Raw genomic sequence first — 18176 nt, forward strand, 5'->3', positions numbered from 1 at the left:
AGAATTTGAAAGAGTGAAAATAGACCAGGTGAATATAAATCCTAAACTTATACTTAATTGATATAGGAAATTGTGTAAGGGAATTTGGTTACAATTAAACATATACTTTAATTGATATGTTAGGAGGGATTAAAAAGGGATTTCAGGAAAGTGAGGGGGCAACTCTTCTTCATGAACCTTCTACCTAATTTCCATCTTCCTAGAGAAAGAACAGGAAGCATCTAGATTACTTCCTTTTCTCTTTTGATTAAAAAGGTCCTCACCCTGCATCTCTTTCACACACTAAAATGGAAAAGAAAGGGATCTCTCATTTATCCTTTCCCTCAATGGTTTTGTTGGCTTCCTTTACTTCTAAAACGTTTGATAGGATTTCACACGAGGGTTTCCGAAATTGAAATCAGAATGGGTGGAATAGACCAGAAATTCTCCTCGGGTGGTCCTGGCATCGACAGTGAGCATTTCTAAGAGGGAGAATCGATCATGTAAAGGGTTCAGGTAAAGATACCCATGTCCTAATTTCTTCATATTATTGGTTATTAGAAAACCCAATTCTTGCTTCTCTTTTTGTGTCTTTATAAGCAAAATCTGAATTTTCACTGACTTTGAGAATTCCAGTAATTTCTCTGCTATTATAGCATTCGGCTATTCCTTCTGATTTCATTAAATCGTATGTTTTACCATAGCATTTTGGATGTGTTTCTGTTGGACAGTTCCTGGGTACATTTTGTTCTAAGCATATTATTGGGAAAAATTCGATTTGTTCTTTTTATGGGGTTTTATGTTCAAATTGTAATTTGTAAGAGAATCCATTATTTGATTGAGCTTCAAATGCAACTGTAGGAAGGATGATCTGTTGTATTTCCTTAAGGACACTTTTAAAGTATTGTTATATAATAGTTACTTACCAGTAAATTAGGAAATAATAAATGGTGCAATAGTTCTCAGTAGTTTGAAATGTGAAACATGCTCCTTTAGAAAGGAATTATCCATCATAGGCTATGAGTTTAATATTCAAACAAGGGTAAGGTGTGCCTCTCCTGGTAGGATAGAGAAGTCAGAGTAATTAGAGTCATTCTCAAAAGTGCATTTCAAAATCTAGTATATTTATATTCTTGTACCTTTCCAAAACCTTGAATGTTTGGTTAAAACATAACAGAATGATATTTGTGAAAGGAACTTGTGTAAATTGGTCCAATTATCAAGCCCAAAAGACAGCATGACAGGAAACCAGTATTGGTTGTTGCGATAGAAAATAAGAACATTGAACCCTGTGATGGCATCGAGGGGAAGTCTACTGTTTTTGGGAAGCAATTGCTCATGAATATTTTGAGTCCAAAATGTGTATAACATGCTATAGTATAGTTTGGGAAGTATAATGGTCTGTAATTCAAATTATATATTGATAGGTCTATCAATAATAAGCTTTTCAATTTTATGCTGTTTTGGGATATAGATTAATCTGAAAGTAAAGGTTTTGAGTAAGCAGTTATAAGTCCTAGGGCATCACATTTGAGGTTCCGTAAATATTACACGCTTAGTAGAACTACGTGGCTTTGATTCCCGATTTAAAGATTGAATGACGTTCGGGATACGTAGGAAGCTTGATATAATTATCAAGTCCAAGCCACATAATTAAATAAATGTTAGGTAGTCCGAATAAATTTTTATCTATTAGAAAATACGTCCGGCTTTTAGACTGTTAGAAGTTTGTTATCCTGTTTCAGTTAATACCCGATGCGGTTTGGGGTCGGGTGTGATAAAAGAAATGGAAGTAAAAGAAATCTGATCTTTTTCAATTATTTATAATGCATCCAAGACAAATCAAGGTGTCTATTGTGATTAAAAAGGTGCAAATTCACGCCATTTGAACATGAAAAAACTTGTGTTTTCGAAATTTACAGCATAGGTGCATGAATTGAAGGAGAAAGAAGGCTACAGGTCTGAAAAAGCGCATGTCACGACCGAGATTGGGGAATCTTGGTCGCGACACGCCATTTCCCACTTAGGAAATGTGCGTCGAAACCCAAAAATGTTGATCTCAGCCGAGATTCACGAATCTCGGTAAGGTCAGAAAAATCGCTTCCCTTTCCTTGAATAATTTGACCCTTAGAATCTCAACTGAGATTCCTGAAATCTCAACTGAGATTCGTGAAATTTCATATATACACATTAATTTCTTGAAAATTGATTAAAAACATGACTTAAATAAATTTTTATTGATTTTAAACTTGATATACACTAACCTAAAAACTAAAAATTTTAAGAATAAAAAAAAAATTGTAATGTTGAAAATATGTCAAGTTAATAATTTGTTGGTTTCAAACCAAAATCATGACTTATGAAAAATGAAAGGATGTCTTTTGTGCCTCTTGGTGAAAAAAATCTAAAATTAGAAATAGAGAGGAAAATTATTAGAAGAAACGACAACAAATAGCAGCATGTGGCCAGTAGAAAGATCACATGTAACAAATGCTACCAGTACTCCCACCTGTTCTTCATCCTCTATGGTGAACAATATACATGATCTAGACCCTATTACACTACTACAAGCACAATTTTCTATTTTGTCTCATAAAATAGACTAAATTGCACAATGAAGTACAAAATCAATCCAATAACGATTGTAGTAATTCGGATTCGGAAGAACAAGTGAATTACGTTCCAAACCAAAATAATCCATATTCGAATACCTACAATCAGGGATGGAGAAGTCATCCTAATTTTGGCTGGAAAGAAGGAAATAGTTCCAACTAAGTTTGGCTGGAAAGAAGGAAATAGTTCCAACTAAGAAAGGATAAACACTAATCACACTAGTGACTCATTGAGAAATCTCTCTTCTAAAATTGACAAGTTCATAGATGGAATAAGTTGTAAAATTAACCACTAAGACGGGAATTTTAAAAGGATCGAAAATAAATTCGATCAACTTTTCAAACATCATTCATCTTCCATCCACAACTTATAAGTACAGATTGCGCAATTAGCAAATGCTATCCCATCTAGAGGTCATGAAGGACTTCCTAGTAATTCAGAAAGTAACGTTAAGGAGCAAATGAAAGCTATCACTCTCAAATTAGGAAAAAATTATATTAATCCTGATGCCACCAGTATTGACACTAGAGTTATGCATGAAAAGGAAACTCCCATCCTGCAGGCATCTGCTATACCAGATTGTTATAGTGATAATTTTGTTAAAGCTGCAAAAGAAGCCAATGCTAATACATATAAGCCTAAACCACCTTACCCTCAACGTACACGAAATAAAGATTATGATAAACAATTTATTAACTTTCTTGACAAACTGAAAAATATTCATATTAATCTATCATTTGTGGATGCTATAACACAGATTCCTAATTATAGCAAGTTTCTTAAATATTTGATTTCTTAGAAAATTAGTTGGGAAGGAGCATCTACAATCGTCCTAACGGAAGATTGTAGTTCTATAATTTCCAGCTAGGTACCAATAAAGTTAAAAGACCCAGTATGTTTTACCATACCCTGTAAACTAGGAGAAGTAGAATTTTCAAGTTGTTTATGTGATTTAGGTGCCAGTATAAACTTGATGCCTTTATCAATATTTAAGAAACTAGGTTTGAGGAAGATATAAAACGAACGTCTATGGTTTTACAACTAGCAGACCGGACTATTAAGAAAGCATATGGCATTATTGAGGATGTATTAGTTAAGGTTGATAAATGCATTTTTCCTACCGATTTTGTTATATTAGATTTTGCATATGACGTAAACTGTCTTTTGATTTTAGGAAGACATTTTATGAATACAGGAAGGGCGTTAGTTGACGTATCAGAAGGAAAATAGCGTTAAGAATATGAGAAGATAAGGTTGAGTTTGATATGAACAAAGGAATGAGATATCCCGTGGAAGATAATGTTTACATGAAAATTGATTTAATAGACGAATGTGTCGATGATTTAGTAAGTGAGGAAAATGATGAAATTAACCCAGAGATAGAACCAGAATTAGAAGATAGGATTCCAGAACCACTTTTAAGAAATGAAGTACCTACAAAGGACAACGTATCAGATCCGTTGACAGAGCCCTTAACCTAGAAAGTGCATGATCGTTATCTGAGTTCTACTGGGATAAGTTGTAGAAACAATTGGCTTTAGTCCAAGTGGGAGTATGTTGGGGTTTAGTGTCCTATAGTCAATTGTTCTAGGATATAAACCATCTGTAAATGAATTGTTCTTTATGTCATTTGTTTTAATAAGATATGGTTTTATGTCATTTGTTTTAATAAGATATGGTTTTCAAACTATATAAAGGCAATTACTTTTAAGAACTAAATAAGTATAATAAAAGGAAATCCCCAAGTTTATTTAAAGTGATTATAAATTGTTCATACAAGCATGAAGTGAGACAAAACATTATAATAAACTAATAAACTTAAAACCACCCCGAGTCAAGTAATATGTTTTGAATAGGGATTGCATAATACTGTAGAGACTTGCATGTAACAATGTTTTCTGTCGAGACAGAGAGCTGATCTCACAAGCTAAAGATATGCAGATATCTAGACAGCTGCATGGATCCAGTGAAGGAGTTTATTAGGATAGGGGACCCGACTTGAGATAACAGGATGGATGGATTTATCCTTGTCACCTGTTCATCACATTGGTATTAATAGGTATAAGTAATCCTCAGACTCAAAGGAATGTTAATTAGTGATTCTGGATTATGAAATGTGATGCTTTGACTCTGTTCAAACACGATCCATAACAAAGACGACTCGGGGGTGTGTGCAGGCAGACGTTGGGTATCACAGGAAGTAATTGTAGGATAGTTAACATTGGATTGAGCATTTGTCACTCCTGATAAATGGGAGATACGTCCAAGGATCGCTTGTGGAAGACTTGACTCTAAATCCTTGCAAGGTGATAGATTAAGACTTGAAATAGAGATTTCACTTGACCTATCTATTCGGAGTTAACTCGGTCTATACAAGTAAAACGAACGTCTTGCTATATGTGACTTGACATAATCCATAGTCATATGATTCTGTTCAAGGATGTTGTTGATAAAGGATCGAATTATATTGTAACTAATACGGAAATGTCAACGACGAAATCAACGTGTCTTCTTATAACTCTAGGGGAATGTTTACAGTTCTGCCTATCACATTCCTCACACTCATTCCATTATACAAAGATTACATGTAATTTTGGGAAATTAATTTAATGGTTGTATACGGCTAGTAGTAATAAGAACCTAATGTGTCACACATAAGACTTGGAAACAAAAATAGGAATGGATGTTAATTAATTAATGGAAGTCCAACTGAGTGCACTAAGACGCACATACAGGAGGGGGGGGGGGGGGGGGGGGCGATTTTATGTGTGCTAGACACATAAGGAATTAATTTGATTTTAACAATTTTAATTAGATTATAACTGTGAATTAAATTAATTATAGGATAATTTAGTTAGAAGGTTTATTGTGATTAAATTACTTCTAATTATTATCCTATTAAATAAGTTAATATTATCTTATAATTTATATTAGGATATAATTGTAGATAATAATAAATAAGAGTTTTATTCCGAATACAACTCTTAATTAATAACCTAATTCTATCTAACTAGGGTTTAGATACAAGAGGTTATATAAATCCCCTCCTTATGCAAATTTCGGCCAACCCTAGTCCATCCGAGGAGAGATAAATTCAAACCCTACCGTAAGGATCGATTTTCCACCGCTTGCTTCCATTCAATTGATTTTCATATCTTTCTCTTTATCATTGATCTTGTGTTGATTAATTAGATGAAATCTATTTTGGTTGCTATTCATCGGTTGAATTCTAACTTGTTTGATCTTGTGTTTTGGTTTGTGCTCGTGAACTCGGATCTAGAGTTGATGGCACTTCGCTAGCAACAGTAGATAGTTCTTCTGAAAGTTATTATCTTCTATCCTTGTATGAAATAACGATTAACGGATCTTGGAAAAAGGAAATATGTTAAAAATTTTATATTTCCGCTGCCAAACATTTGCCTATTTTCCTTCAAAAGCACCACAGAATGTGAGGGAGGTGCAAAACCCCACAGGCGGATCAACCCCCTCAAAGACAGGGCAAAGTCCCATTAAGGGCGGGTTTTCTCTTTTCCCAAGGAAAAAGGAAACGCATAAGCTTCTCTAAAAGCTCAAATATCTCCTCATAGGAGAATGTAAAGTCCCATCAAGGGTGGGTTCTCTCTTTTCCCAAGGAAAAAGGAAACCCACAAGCTTATTACTAGATTTTTAGGGTACGACTGGCCACCTATCCTAAAAAAATTAGAATCCCAAAGTAACATAATCCTAAGACTACTTGCAAAAAGATATATGTTAAGTAAAAAGGGATTTTGGAGGAAAAAGGATTCGCACAAGTACATCACAACAATAAACCAAACGAAAAGTATATATTAAAAATTGTACTTAAAGGAAACACATTGTTTCTCCTATGACAAAAATATTACAAATGGAAGCTATCAGGCATCGCCAGTGTTCTTTACTTGCAAAGACTCGACGTCCGTCTTTTCACCTGCGACTTGGGGAGTTTGAGAGGTATCAGCATCTTCGGGCGCATCCTGAGCTTTGGGGTCACCAAGGTCCACCTCTAGGTCGATAAACGGCTTCTGCTCTAGGGGGGTGGGGGCTGGACATATCCTTCTTCAAATCCGCCACGGCTTCTTTAAAAATATAGTCACGGGCATCCTCGATTCGATCATACCTGACAGCCTCCTCATCAGATGGAACCTGTAGCTCTGGATCCTCAAAACCCAGGTCAAGATAGTCCCTCTTGATGACTAACATGATGCGTTCGCCGTAGTAATACACCCTAAGCCCACAGGATAGCTCCATTCGGTCGAAATCCTATTGACGACCCTTCCTCTCAGCCTCCAACACCTTTTGGAGTGCCTCCAAATCGTTTTTCCCTTTTGCATTGGTAGCTTCCAGCTTAACAATTTTATCGATATGGCTTTTGATCACTTGAGCAGCTGCGATGGCGCTTGATTTCACCTTAGAGATCAAGGGTCTTTATATGCTCGACATTGGCGGCATTCTGGGCAATGTCCGCCTCAATCGCGTATATATGGTTGTACGCGTGGAACCAAAAAATCAAAGTAAGACATAAGGAAATAAAAAAAGGGGGGAAACATAAGTAAAAAAAACTTACCCCCATCATCTTGCGTTTGCTAAATTTTACATGACTAGTTGGCGAGTATTTTGCCCTCATCTCCTGAACAGTATCGATTCGCCTAGTGGCTTCCTCGATATCGTTGAGAATGGCATCTGACTCCAAAGTGATAGAGCCACCATATTTCGTATACCAATACCCGCCAAGGTCCGGCTTTTCAGTTTGAAAAGGTAAATTTCTAAAAGTTAATACACAAGGAAGGACAAGATAGAGAGAGTAAGGAGAACAATATACCAGCTGGTAATTGGAAGGCTGCATCAGATCCACCTTTGGTTTGGATTTTGGGAGAGCGCTACATCCGCCAACAGGGACCGCATTGACTAGTTTACCCCACCCCCCCCAGCAGGTTCGGCCACGTTAGCCTTCTTTGGAGGATTCCCTCTTGAGGGCGTTTTCACTCCTTCTTATTTGTAGCGGCATCCGCCGCCCTCTTCTCCTCCAGTTCGCATTGGCATCTCCTACACTCTGCAAGGACATTCGCAACAGCATTAGCCTTCCCCTTGCCAAAGGGATAAAAAAGGAAATCAATTAGATGTAAAGAAAGATAAAGTACCTTCACAAAATTCGGAATAAGACGTATGGAGTGTCTCCCCACCCTGGAGCTCAACTAATGGCATGCCGGCCGCCATAAATTCTAGAGCTTGGGCGTATGTCCAAAAGTTTATCTTCACGACTCTCAAAAGCTTAACGGCCTCCTCTTGAACCGAGTTAATAATAAACCCATGTTCTCCTAATCCTTGGGGTTATAGTTCCAAGAGGATGGGAATCCCAATGATTCGCCCTCAACATACTTAATAAAGAAAAGGGATAAGTACAAAAAAAATGCCTGTGGTATACGCGTTTTGCGAACTCGAACCTGTGGTATTTTTTTTTGCAAACAGAGGTCTGTGTTACAAACCGTTAGCAAACAGAGGCTAAATTGACTAACAATGTTAAAATTCAAAGAGAAAAGAGTTAATTTGATCCTTATATTTATTTATCTTATAAATTAACCCCCCTAATTATCTAATTATCACAAATAAACCCCAAAATCAAAAATAAAAATAAAAAATACCTTCTTCTTCTTCTAGGGTGAACTTTAGCGAACTGGTTTCGCTTAGGTCTTTGCATCCCTGACTGGAGGCAGTTGAGTGTATGGTACCTGAGCCATCACATCGAGCCGCCATGGCTCCAAGTGGCTATTTTGTTGTGTACCAAAGCCATATAGGGGCTTTACTTTTCTGGTCCCTAAGGTTATAGGGGACATTCTAGAGTTTTTCGATGTCCCCATTTGCCAGCTTTATCATAACGGATGGTTGGATCTTATTCTAGATTCGTATCTAGAGGTGAATCTAGGGGTTACATTAGCCCCACGCATTTTCTGATCTCTTCATACGCTAACCAAGCGTGGGATTGAGGATTTTATAACTTTTTCCAAGTTGAGAGGCTTTTCTCCTTTTGATGATAAAATGTCCAATGTCCATCGATGGCAGAGACAATTTTTCTTTAGGGATAAGTACAAAAAATGAATGTGGTATACGCGTTTTGCGAACTCGAACTTGTGGTATTTTTTTTTTTTTGCAAACAGAGGTACGTGTTACACGCCGTTAGCAAACAGAGGCAAAATTGACTAACGGTGTTAAAATTCAAAGAGAAAAGAGTTAATTTGGTCTGTATATTTATTTATTTTATAAATTAATCCCCCTAATTATCTAATTATCACAAATAAATCCCAAAATCAAAAATACCTTCTTCTTCCATTAATTTCTTCTTCTTCCATTAATAAGGAGAATAAAATATTTTTCTCTTTCTCTTCCTTCTCTCTCCTTCTTCCATGGTTCTTCTTCTTCTTCCATTAATTTCTTCTTCTTTTCTTCTTCTTCTTCCATTAATAAGGAGAATAAAATTTTTTTTTTCTCTCTCTCTCCTTCCATGGTTCTTCTTCTCCTTCCTCTCTCTCTTCTCTTCTTCTATTTTTTCTTTTTTTTTCGATTCCAGATTTCCGAAATCCAAAATCTGAAAATTCCAGATTTCCAAAATCGAAAATCTGGAGGAATCTGGAATTTCCAGATTTCCTTTCTGGAAATTTCCAGAAATCTGGAATTTCCAGATTTTCGAAATCAAAAATCTGAGATTTCCCAAATGGGAAATTTGGAAATTCCAGATTTCTAGAAATTTCCAAAAATCTGGAATTTCCAGATTTCGGAACTTAAAAAAATAGAAGAAAGAGAGGAAGGAGAAGAGAATAGAGAAGAAGAAGAAGAAGAACAAGAAGAACAAGAACAAGAAGAAGAAGCATGGAAGAAGGAGAGAGAAGCAAGAGAGAGAGAGAAATATTTTATTCTCCTTATTAATGGAAGAAGAAGAAATTAATGGAAGAAGAAGAAAAGAAGAAGAAATTAATGGAAGAAGAAGAAGAAGAACCATGGAAGAAGGAGAGAGAAGGAAGAGAGAGAGAGAAAAATATTTTATTCTCCTTATTAATGGAAGAAGAAGAAATTAATGGAAGAAGAAGAAGACGAAGAAGGTATTTTTGATTTTGGGGTTTATTTGTGATAATTAGATAATTAGGGGGGTTAATTTATAAAATAAATAAATATACAGACCAAATTAACTCTTTTCTCTTTGAATTTTAACACTGTTAGTCAATTTTGCCTCTGTTTGCTAACGGCGTGTAACACGTACCTCTGTTTGCAAAAAAAAATACCACAGGTTCGAGTTCGCAAAACGCGTATACCACAGACATTTTTTTGTACTTATCCCTAAAGAAAAATTGTCTCTGCCATTGATGGACATTGGACATTTTACCATCAAAAGGAGAAAAGCCTCTCAACTTGGAAAAAGTGATAAAATCCTCAATCCCACTCTTGGTTAGCGTATGAAGAGATCAGAAAATGCGTGGGGCTAATGTAACCGCTAGATACGAATCTAGAATAAGATCCAACCATCCGTTATGATAAAGCTGGCAAATGGGGACATTGAAAAACTCTAGAATGTCCCCTATAACCTTAGGGACCAGAAAAGTAAAGCCCATATATGGCTTTGGTACACAACAAAATAGCCACTTGGAGCCATGGCGGCTCGATGTGATGGCTCAGGTACCATACACTCAACTGCCTCCAGTCAGGGATGCAAAGACCTAAGCGAAACTAGTTCGCTAAAGTTCACCCTGGAAGGAGTGATTTCCATTTTAGGGCCTTTTCCTTTCCTTTTGGGGGATGAAGAACTGACTTCCTCCCCCTCACTGGAAACTGGGTTAGGTACCACCATCGTAACAACCAGAGTCGCCACGATAGGAGGCACATGGGCTTCTAAAACTACAGGTTTTGATTCCTGGATTTTTAAACCTATTGGTTTCAATTGAGTCATTTCTGGGATAGTCGAAGCTTCTGGCCAAGCTTCTACTTCTAAAGATATAGTCCTATCAGACGTACTAGAACTAGTGCCGAGAAGGTGAGAGCTAGAACTAGAACTGGAGCTAGAACTCATTTAAATAAAAAATCATAGATGCAAGGAGGTAAAACAAAGGACGAGACTTACATAAAGTTTATTAAAGATGGGAAGGGAGGATCGAAAACCTTGAATGACATGGAAATTTATTGAAGAATACTAAGTACAGATGAGAGAGCTCGAAGCAAATGGGTAAAACCCAGGATAGAGAAAAAGGCAACTTTTATAGGCCGCGTAACATCATTATATAGGAATACGAGCCCAATTGACACCTGTCATCGTCCCTATGGCCTAGATAAGTGGCAATTAATACACCAAACACGTGTGGAAGCTAAAAATCCCTAAAGGACTTAATTGATACTTTTGGGGGGGCTTTCGATAACATCCGAATATTCTCTAGGGGCAAATCCCTGGAGATCCTCATAATAAAAGGACCAAAGAGCATTTAAACGTAGGTCTGCCAGCTAGAGGGCATATGAAGGAAGACATACGTCCTGAGGGAACCAAAACATATAGATACTCCTCGTGAAGGCCAAAAGCCTTTACAGGGTCTGCATCCGCCAAAGGATAGAAGATCCGCCATTCAGCCTTGATCAGCTCAAGGATATTGGCGCCAACTTTTAGAGGAAAACAAACATCATTAATGATTAGAAATAGCCCTATAAATAAGCTAATGGCTAGATATAAATAATGTCACAATTTTACATTAAAGGAGCATTAAATAAGAGGTTTTCTAGTTAGTAATCAATGGTTACTAAATCCTAGTACAAATAAACCATGCCCCGAGGCATTGAGGTACATATTATTCTAACCCTACTTTGTGATTATTGCTTTATTCTAAAAGTGTTACTGACTTCAACATCAGAGTGCTCCAGGTCGATCCCAACGGCACCCCACAGGGACGTAATTCGCTGAAGGAAAATCGACGAGATATCATGTATAGAGGTAGATAGAGCCAAGATGGAACTGATAGAGAAATTACCAACACCCACAAATATTAAAGGTATTAGATCATTTCTAGGCCATGCTGGTTTCTACAGAAGATTCATTAACAATTTTTTTTTATCATTGCTAAACCTCTTACCAACCTATTAATTAAGGTTCATCCATTTGATTTTATTGAGGAATGTTTAAAGGCTTTTAACATACTTAAAGCAGCCTTAGTCACTGCACCAGTAATCACTAAACCAGATTAGGATCAACCATTTGAGATTATGTGTGATGCAAGTGATCTTGTTGTAGGCTGTGTATTAGGGCAAAGGAAGGATAAAAACTTACATGTTATATATTATTCTATTCATACATTATCAGGAGCTCAGTTAAATTATACAACAACTGATAAAGAAATGTTAGCAGTGGTATTTGCATGTGATAAATTCAAAGAAATGTTAGCAGTGGTATTTGCATGTGATAAATTCAGGTTATATCTTTTAGGATCAAAAGTGATAATTTATACTGATCATGTTGCTTTGAGATATTTATTCTCAGAGAAAGATGCAAAACCTCGTCTCATTCGATGGGTTCTCTTACTACAAGAGTTTGATATTGAAATAAGAGATAAAAAAGGGGTTGAAAATGTTGTAGCGGACCATCTCTCTAGACTTGAAGATGAGTATGGACCATTAGGAGAGTCGTCTGGTATTAATGATAATTTTGCTGATGAAAATCTTATAAAACTTAACTATTATATAGTACCATGCTATGCTGATTTTGCTAACTATCACGCAGCAAATGTCATTCCTTCTGATTTAACGTATCATCAAAAGGAAAAAAAATCTTAGATGTTAAAAATATCTATGGGATAATCCCTACTTATTTAAAGTATGTGGGGATGGTATAATTAGAAGGTGTGTAAATGAACATGAAATGAATGCTATAATAAATGATTGTCATGACAGCCCGTATGGATGACATAATGAGGCTACTAAGACCACATCCAAGATACTTTACATTAGATTCTTTTGGCCAACTTTGTTTAGGGACGTTCGTGCTCATGTCACTCATTGTAATAAATGCCAAAGAACTAGTAATTTAGGAAAGCGAGATAAAATGCCATTAAGATCCATCTTAGAAGTAGAACTATTTGATGTATGGGGTATAGATTTATGGTCCATTCCCTACATCATTTGGCAATACCTACATATTAGCTGTAGTAGACTATCTGTCTAAATGGGTAGAAGGAATAGCTGCACCCATTAATGATGCAAAGGTCGTAGTTAGATTCTTGAAAAAGCTTTTTAGCAGATTTGGAGTTCCAAGAGCTATAATTAGTAATGGAGGAACACATTTTATAAATAAATCCTTTGAATCTCTCATGAAAAAATACGGGGTACACCATCGAGTCTCGACCCCTTATCATCCACAAACAAATGGACAAGTTGAGATTTCTAATAGAGAAATAAAATGGATTCTAGAGAAAACAGCCTCATCTTCCAGAAAAGATTGGTCTATTAAGCTTGATGATGCATTATGGGCATACCGTACTGCATTCAAAACTCCTATAGGAATGACGCCATATCGGTTGGTTTATGGTAAGACATGTCATTTACCTGTAGAATTAGAGCATAAAGCTTACTGGGCAATCAAAGCTTTGAATTATGATCTGCAGAGTGCGGGAAAGAAGGGATGTCAGCAGTTAAATGAATTAGATGAATTGTGTTATCCATCGTATGAAAATGCTAATTTATATAAAGAGCGAGTTAAGGGGTGGCAAGATTCCTGTTTGAGAACCAAAGTGTTTAATATAGGTGATAGAGTTTTACTTTTTTAATTCCGCCTAAGATTATTTCTTGGAAAGTTAAAATCCAGATGGGCAGGACCATATGAGGTGAATAATGTTTTTAGTAATGGAGCATTAGAACTTAAAAATATTAAAGGCGGATTGTTTAAAGTAAATGGACACTGTTGTAAGGTATATTATGAGACCAATGAAAGACCATTTGATAGTACTATCAAGTATATGTCTAATCCTTGAATTAATCTTTTTCTATATGTATTTACACAATATTTATTTATTTATAGTTTTTTTATATATATAAGGGAAGTCACTAGGACCAAACCCTTTGTTATTTAACGTTTGCATTTTATTGAGTTTTTTCAGATAATACAGGTTACTTATAAACTTACTAAGATCATAAATGAAGACGAGTAAACCAAGACATGATGTGTGTCTTAGAAGAGTGGACTTTGCACCCATTGGAGTGTCACGTTCGTGACCAGGTAGTCACGTTCGTGACAGAGAATTTTGAGGAATTAAAATTGAGATTAGGGCAAGACTATCAGGAAAATGTAGTGTCGCGATCGTGACAGAAAATTTTGCAAGAAAAAAATATAGAGCTGTAGCCATCACAAACATGACCTACATGTCACGACCATAACAACTAATTTCGACCTTATGCCTACAAAATCTAAAACTAATATTCCCCTTACACATTTTCCTATTCCTAGTTAACTTCAATCCATCATAACCCTTCCTTATAAACCTCTTACCTTCGCAATAAAACTTTTACTCTTCCCAAACATCACAACCTCTCACTTAACCAATCATACCTCTTCATTCATGACTCTTCAATACATCTTTACCTAAAACTAACTACCTCTTTCTTCTATATAAGGAACACATCCTTTTACCCTTCACACCACAACTCCTCATTACACCAAAAAGCCATCTTTTCCAAATACTTTCTTCTCCAAACTCTATATCCCACTAAGCAACAAGAATGTCAAGAGTCAAGAAGACTGCAGATAGAATGCATGTTAATTCCTCCAAAACCAGCATGACTGAGAGGTATGGTGCTCCATTCCCCATCTATTCTCCAGATGAAGGTAAAAGGTATCTTCATTTTAAAGGGGTTGATTTTTAGAGCATGCTTTTTCTTGATAATGTGTTGCTAGAAGAGTTTGGGATTAAGGATAAAGTTTATAAGTTTGTCAAAACCCTACTGACACGGACATTTTGTCTCTATCTTTTTAGCGTGATTTACAATTTATTTTGAGCTAATAATTAAGTTTAATTGCAAAAATAAATGTGTTTTGAATAAATAATAAAATAATAATAAAATTTGTACTTTTGATAATTTTTCAATCCCTTTCAATTAATTTTAGAGAAATAAAGAATCAAGTAATCTCGGTGTTCGTAGTTATGTTTTGCAGGTTCGGGATAAACGCACGAGACGCAAAGTATAATGAAAAAATGACCAAAATTCAACTCAGTCAACATGGAGCTTGGACCGGTGAGAAACAATTGATAAACTCCAGGACCTCATTCACGCGGAGCGTGACCTTTTCTAGGCGGAGCTTGGACCAGTGAGAAAACGTTGAAAAACTTCAAGAGCTCATCTACGTGGAGCTTGACAAGCTTCACGCAGAGCGTGGACTAGTCTACATTTGGAGATCCAGTCTTCGAAGGTGTGAAATCTGCAGCGAATGAAGAAGACCTATGTTACGTGGAGCGTGACCTGGGAAATCAATAGAAAATGTGAACTATCCCAAAGACCTTTGTAATTATGATTATGCCCCCGAGCTTGATTTGTATAAATAGGAGTGCTTAACACTCATTTAGGCATTCAGATTTTGTATGACCACCTTGAGAGCTTGTATATTCATTCCGTTACTCCGTCGAAGTTTCGTTCCATCCTCATTCCCCAAGCTCGTGAGTTCCACCTCTAAGTCCTATGAGACAGCTTTGTGTCCGGTTAGCTAGTTCTAAGGGCCGATTCTTCTTCCCTTTCTACTTGTTAATTAGCTTGCACTCTTCCTATGTACAAAGCCTGATTGTATTCACATCTATGCATTCCACATTTATAATATATGATTGCAATTTCAATTTCTCTATATGTGTTGATATTTATTACTTGTTTTGATACTTTTAATTGACTATTTATGTAGGTTGATTAGGAACTCCGAAACCTATTAGGATTCATATAGGTGCTGCCTTACCGGAATTGACAACCCAAAAACCGTAGGAATTGACAAGCCACAAAACTTACGGGCCCTAGTTTCTGGTCCCTAGAATTAAAATCGCCTTAAGAGGGAGCCACGATCTAAGCACTAAACGGGGTTGGCCAGTTTATACGTAGTCGTCTTTGCAAGAGTAAATTGTTACTCGTATATGTTCTGAAATATTGTTTATTATATGTTGTAACTTATCGTCACCCGTATCACTTCATTAGAGTTTGACTCTGCAAATATGTCTCACCATAGCTTAGGAGTAGTTGTAGTTGTCACCAAACCCAAATCTAAAGTATTCACCGCCTAGATAACGAATAGAACCGAGTAGTTTAATACTTGTAGGTATAAATCCTGTTGAGTTGATACCTGGACTTAACCAGATTTATTACTTGATACGACGGGGTACACTTGTCCCTAAGTAAGTCGGAAGAGCGTGCGAAGAGATCATAACCGTAATCATCCTGCTAGTGCTAGTGTAAGTTAGCGTCCCGCTCTACTAAGCCGCGCTATCAAGTTTTTGGCGCCGTTGCCGGAGATTTATATTTTCTTGCAATATTAGACAAAAACGTTTTATTGTTAGTCTAGGCATTCTTTTTGTATAAATTGCACTTACTTGGTTAAGCGAACTCTTTGAATTTTCATTCACTTCTTTGGATTTGTCGTCAAATCTTTTTCTTGCAAAATGTTAGTAACATCTCCGGGCATTTCCGGACCTAAATAATGGTTTCTCGATCTAAGAGTTATAGCCTTAACTTGCTCTTTAGGATTTTCTTTCGTATGGTTAGGAAGGCTGCCCTCCTTGCGGGATGGAATTGACTTAGCAATTTGTCCAATTCGTATTTCCAAATTATGGATGCTGGATGAGTGGTTTTTAAACAAGTGATCAAACTTATTTTCAATACGTTTAAAATTTTCGTCATGATTGTTCATCTTACCACCAATAGCATCAATAAATTTATCAATTTTCGAAGATAGTGTGCCAATAGAATCTCTTGATTGATTTTGATAATTATTAGTTCTATCTTGATTGGCACTAGTATTATTATTCACTTTCCAATTAAAATTTGGATTATTTCTCCATCCGGGATTATAGGTGTTTGAATACGGGTTATTGATTCGATTCTGTCCTTGGACAAAATTTACTTGTTCTACCTCATCCGCACCACTACAATCCATTTCATCTTGGATGGGGTTTCCATTAACATCACACGGTGTCATAAGCTTATCAATTTTATATGAAAGTGCAGAAAATTGTGCTTGTAACATCGCTATAGGGTGAAGATTAATTATACCTTTAACAGATGACGAAGTTAAGGACGATGGTTTTGGAGTAACCGGTGTCTGTGCATGTTCTACAGGCCACATGCTACTGTTTATAGCCATTTCCTCTAAAAGTTCTTTTGCTTCAGCAGATGTCTTCTTCATAAATAAACCTCCCGACATGGCATCTAGTGAACCCCTTGTGGTAGGATTTATACCATTTTAAAAGGTTTGCATTAAAAGTTCATCGAGTAAATGATGGTGTGGGCATAAATATTGAAGTTCTTTGAAGCATTCACATGCTTCATACAAGGTTTCATTTTCATTTTGTGTAAATGATGCATTCTCTTTAATGATTTTTGCTGTTTTGGCTAGGGGAAAATATTTGGATGGAAATGATTGGGCTAATTAGTTCCGAGTTTGAATTGTTCCGACCGACAAAGAATTCAACCAAACCTTAGTTTATAGATACTTAAATTTATATTATATATTATATATTATATTTACTTACAATTTTATTTTTCAATTTTTTTGAGGTAGTTTCGTTCGTGCGCGTAATTTTTGACTTATTTCAATTAGATTAAAGTTAATTTCCAAGACTTATTTCAATGTGAAAGGAAAAAGGCGAAGTTTGACTGCTTCGGTAGAAACGTCTGTAATTTTAAAGGTGTCACAAATCTCAAGAAAGTTAGTCAAATGGGGGTTTGGATTTTCGTTATAAAAAGTAACATTGTTTTGTAGCATATTCAATTATGCTGGTTTTATCTCAAATTGGTGTGCATTAATTTAGGGTCTAACTACACTATTGGTAACTCCATTAACTCCTGGTGTAGCGTAATCCATAAGTCTAGGGCGTTCTCCAGCCATTTCTACTACTTGTGGCTCTTGATTTTGTGTCTCGTTATTCTTATTCTTTTTATTCTTTTTATCTTTCTTTAGCGTCTTCTCAATTTCAGGATCAAGTGATTCCAGTTGAATGTCCGAACTTCTAATACTGCGCATGAACAAAAATTACGCGCACGAACGAAACTACCTCAAAAAAAATTGAAAAAAAAATTGTAAGTAAATATAATATATAATATAAATTTAAGTATCTATAAACCAAGATTCGGAATAAAATACAAAAATAATTTCTTTTAAAATCAAATTGGCATTCCCCGGCAACGGCGCTAAAAACTTGCTGAGTGATTTCCGCAAGTGCACGGTTTCGCTTGTAGTAATAAAAAGATATCGATCCCACATGGAACGTTTGATAATAAAAACTTATAGATTAAATTCGTTTTCTCGAGGTTAATAGAAAAATCGTTAAATGGTTTAAAAAAGTGATTTATGATTCTAATTT

The 18176-nt window shown here is 36.0% G+C and overlaps 1 long non-coding RNA gene and 1 other non-coding gene across 4 annotated transcripts; both read left to right on the forward strand.

Moving 5' to 3' along the window:
• The first annotated feature begins 112 nt into the window (after nucleotides 1–112).
• LOC136202683 (uncharacterized) lies at nucleotides 113–15455 on the forward strand. Of its 3 annotated transcripts, none has more exons than XR_010674532.1 (3): nucleotides 113–495; nucleotides 11490–14456; nucleotides 14764–15455. It is a non-coding gene; the product is annotated as an uncharacterized lncRNA (long non-coding RNA). The 3 variants fall into 3 exon arrangements; XR_010674530.1 differs by having other exon boundaries at nucleotides 11490–14411; XR_010674531.1 differs by having other exon boundaries at nucleotides 11490–14411; nucleotides 14777–15455.
• Nucleotides 15456–17087: 1632 nt separating this feature from the next.
• Nucleotides 17088–17194, forward strand: LOC136204951 (small nucleolar RNA R71). The gene has a single exon (XR_010675761.1). It is a non-coding gene; the product is annotated as a small nucleolar RNA R71 (small nucleolar RNA).
• The last annotated feature ends 982 nt before the right edge of the window (nucleotides 17195–18176 follow it).

The sequence above is a fragment of the Euphorbia lathyris genome, chromosome 8, assembly GCF_963576675.1.
Source record: "Euphorbia lathyris chromosome 8, ddEupLath1.1, whole genome shotgun sequence".
Taxonomy (NCBI): Eukaryota; Viridiplantae; Streptophyta; class Magnoliopsida; order Malpighiales; family Euphorbiaceae; genus Euphorbia; species Euphorbia lathyris.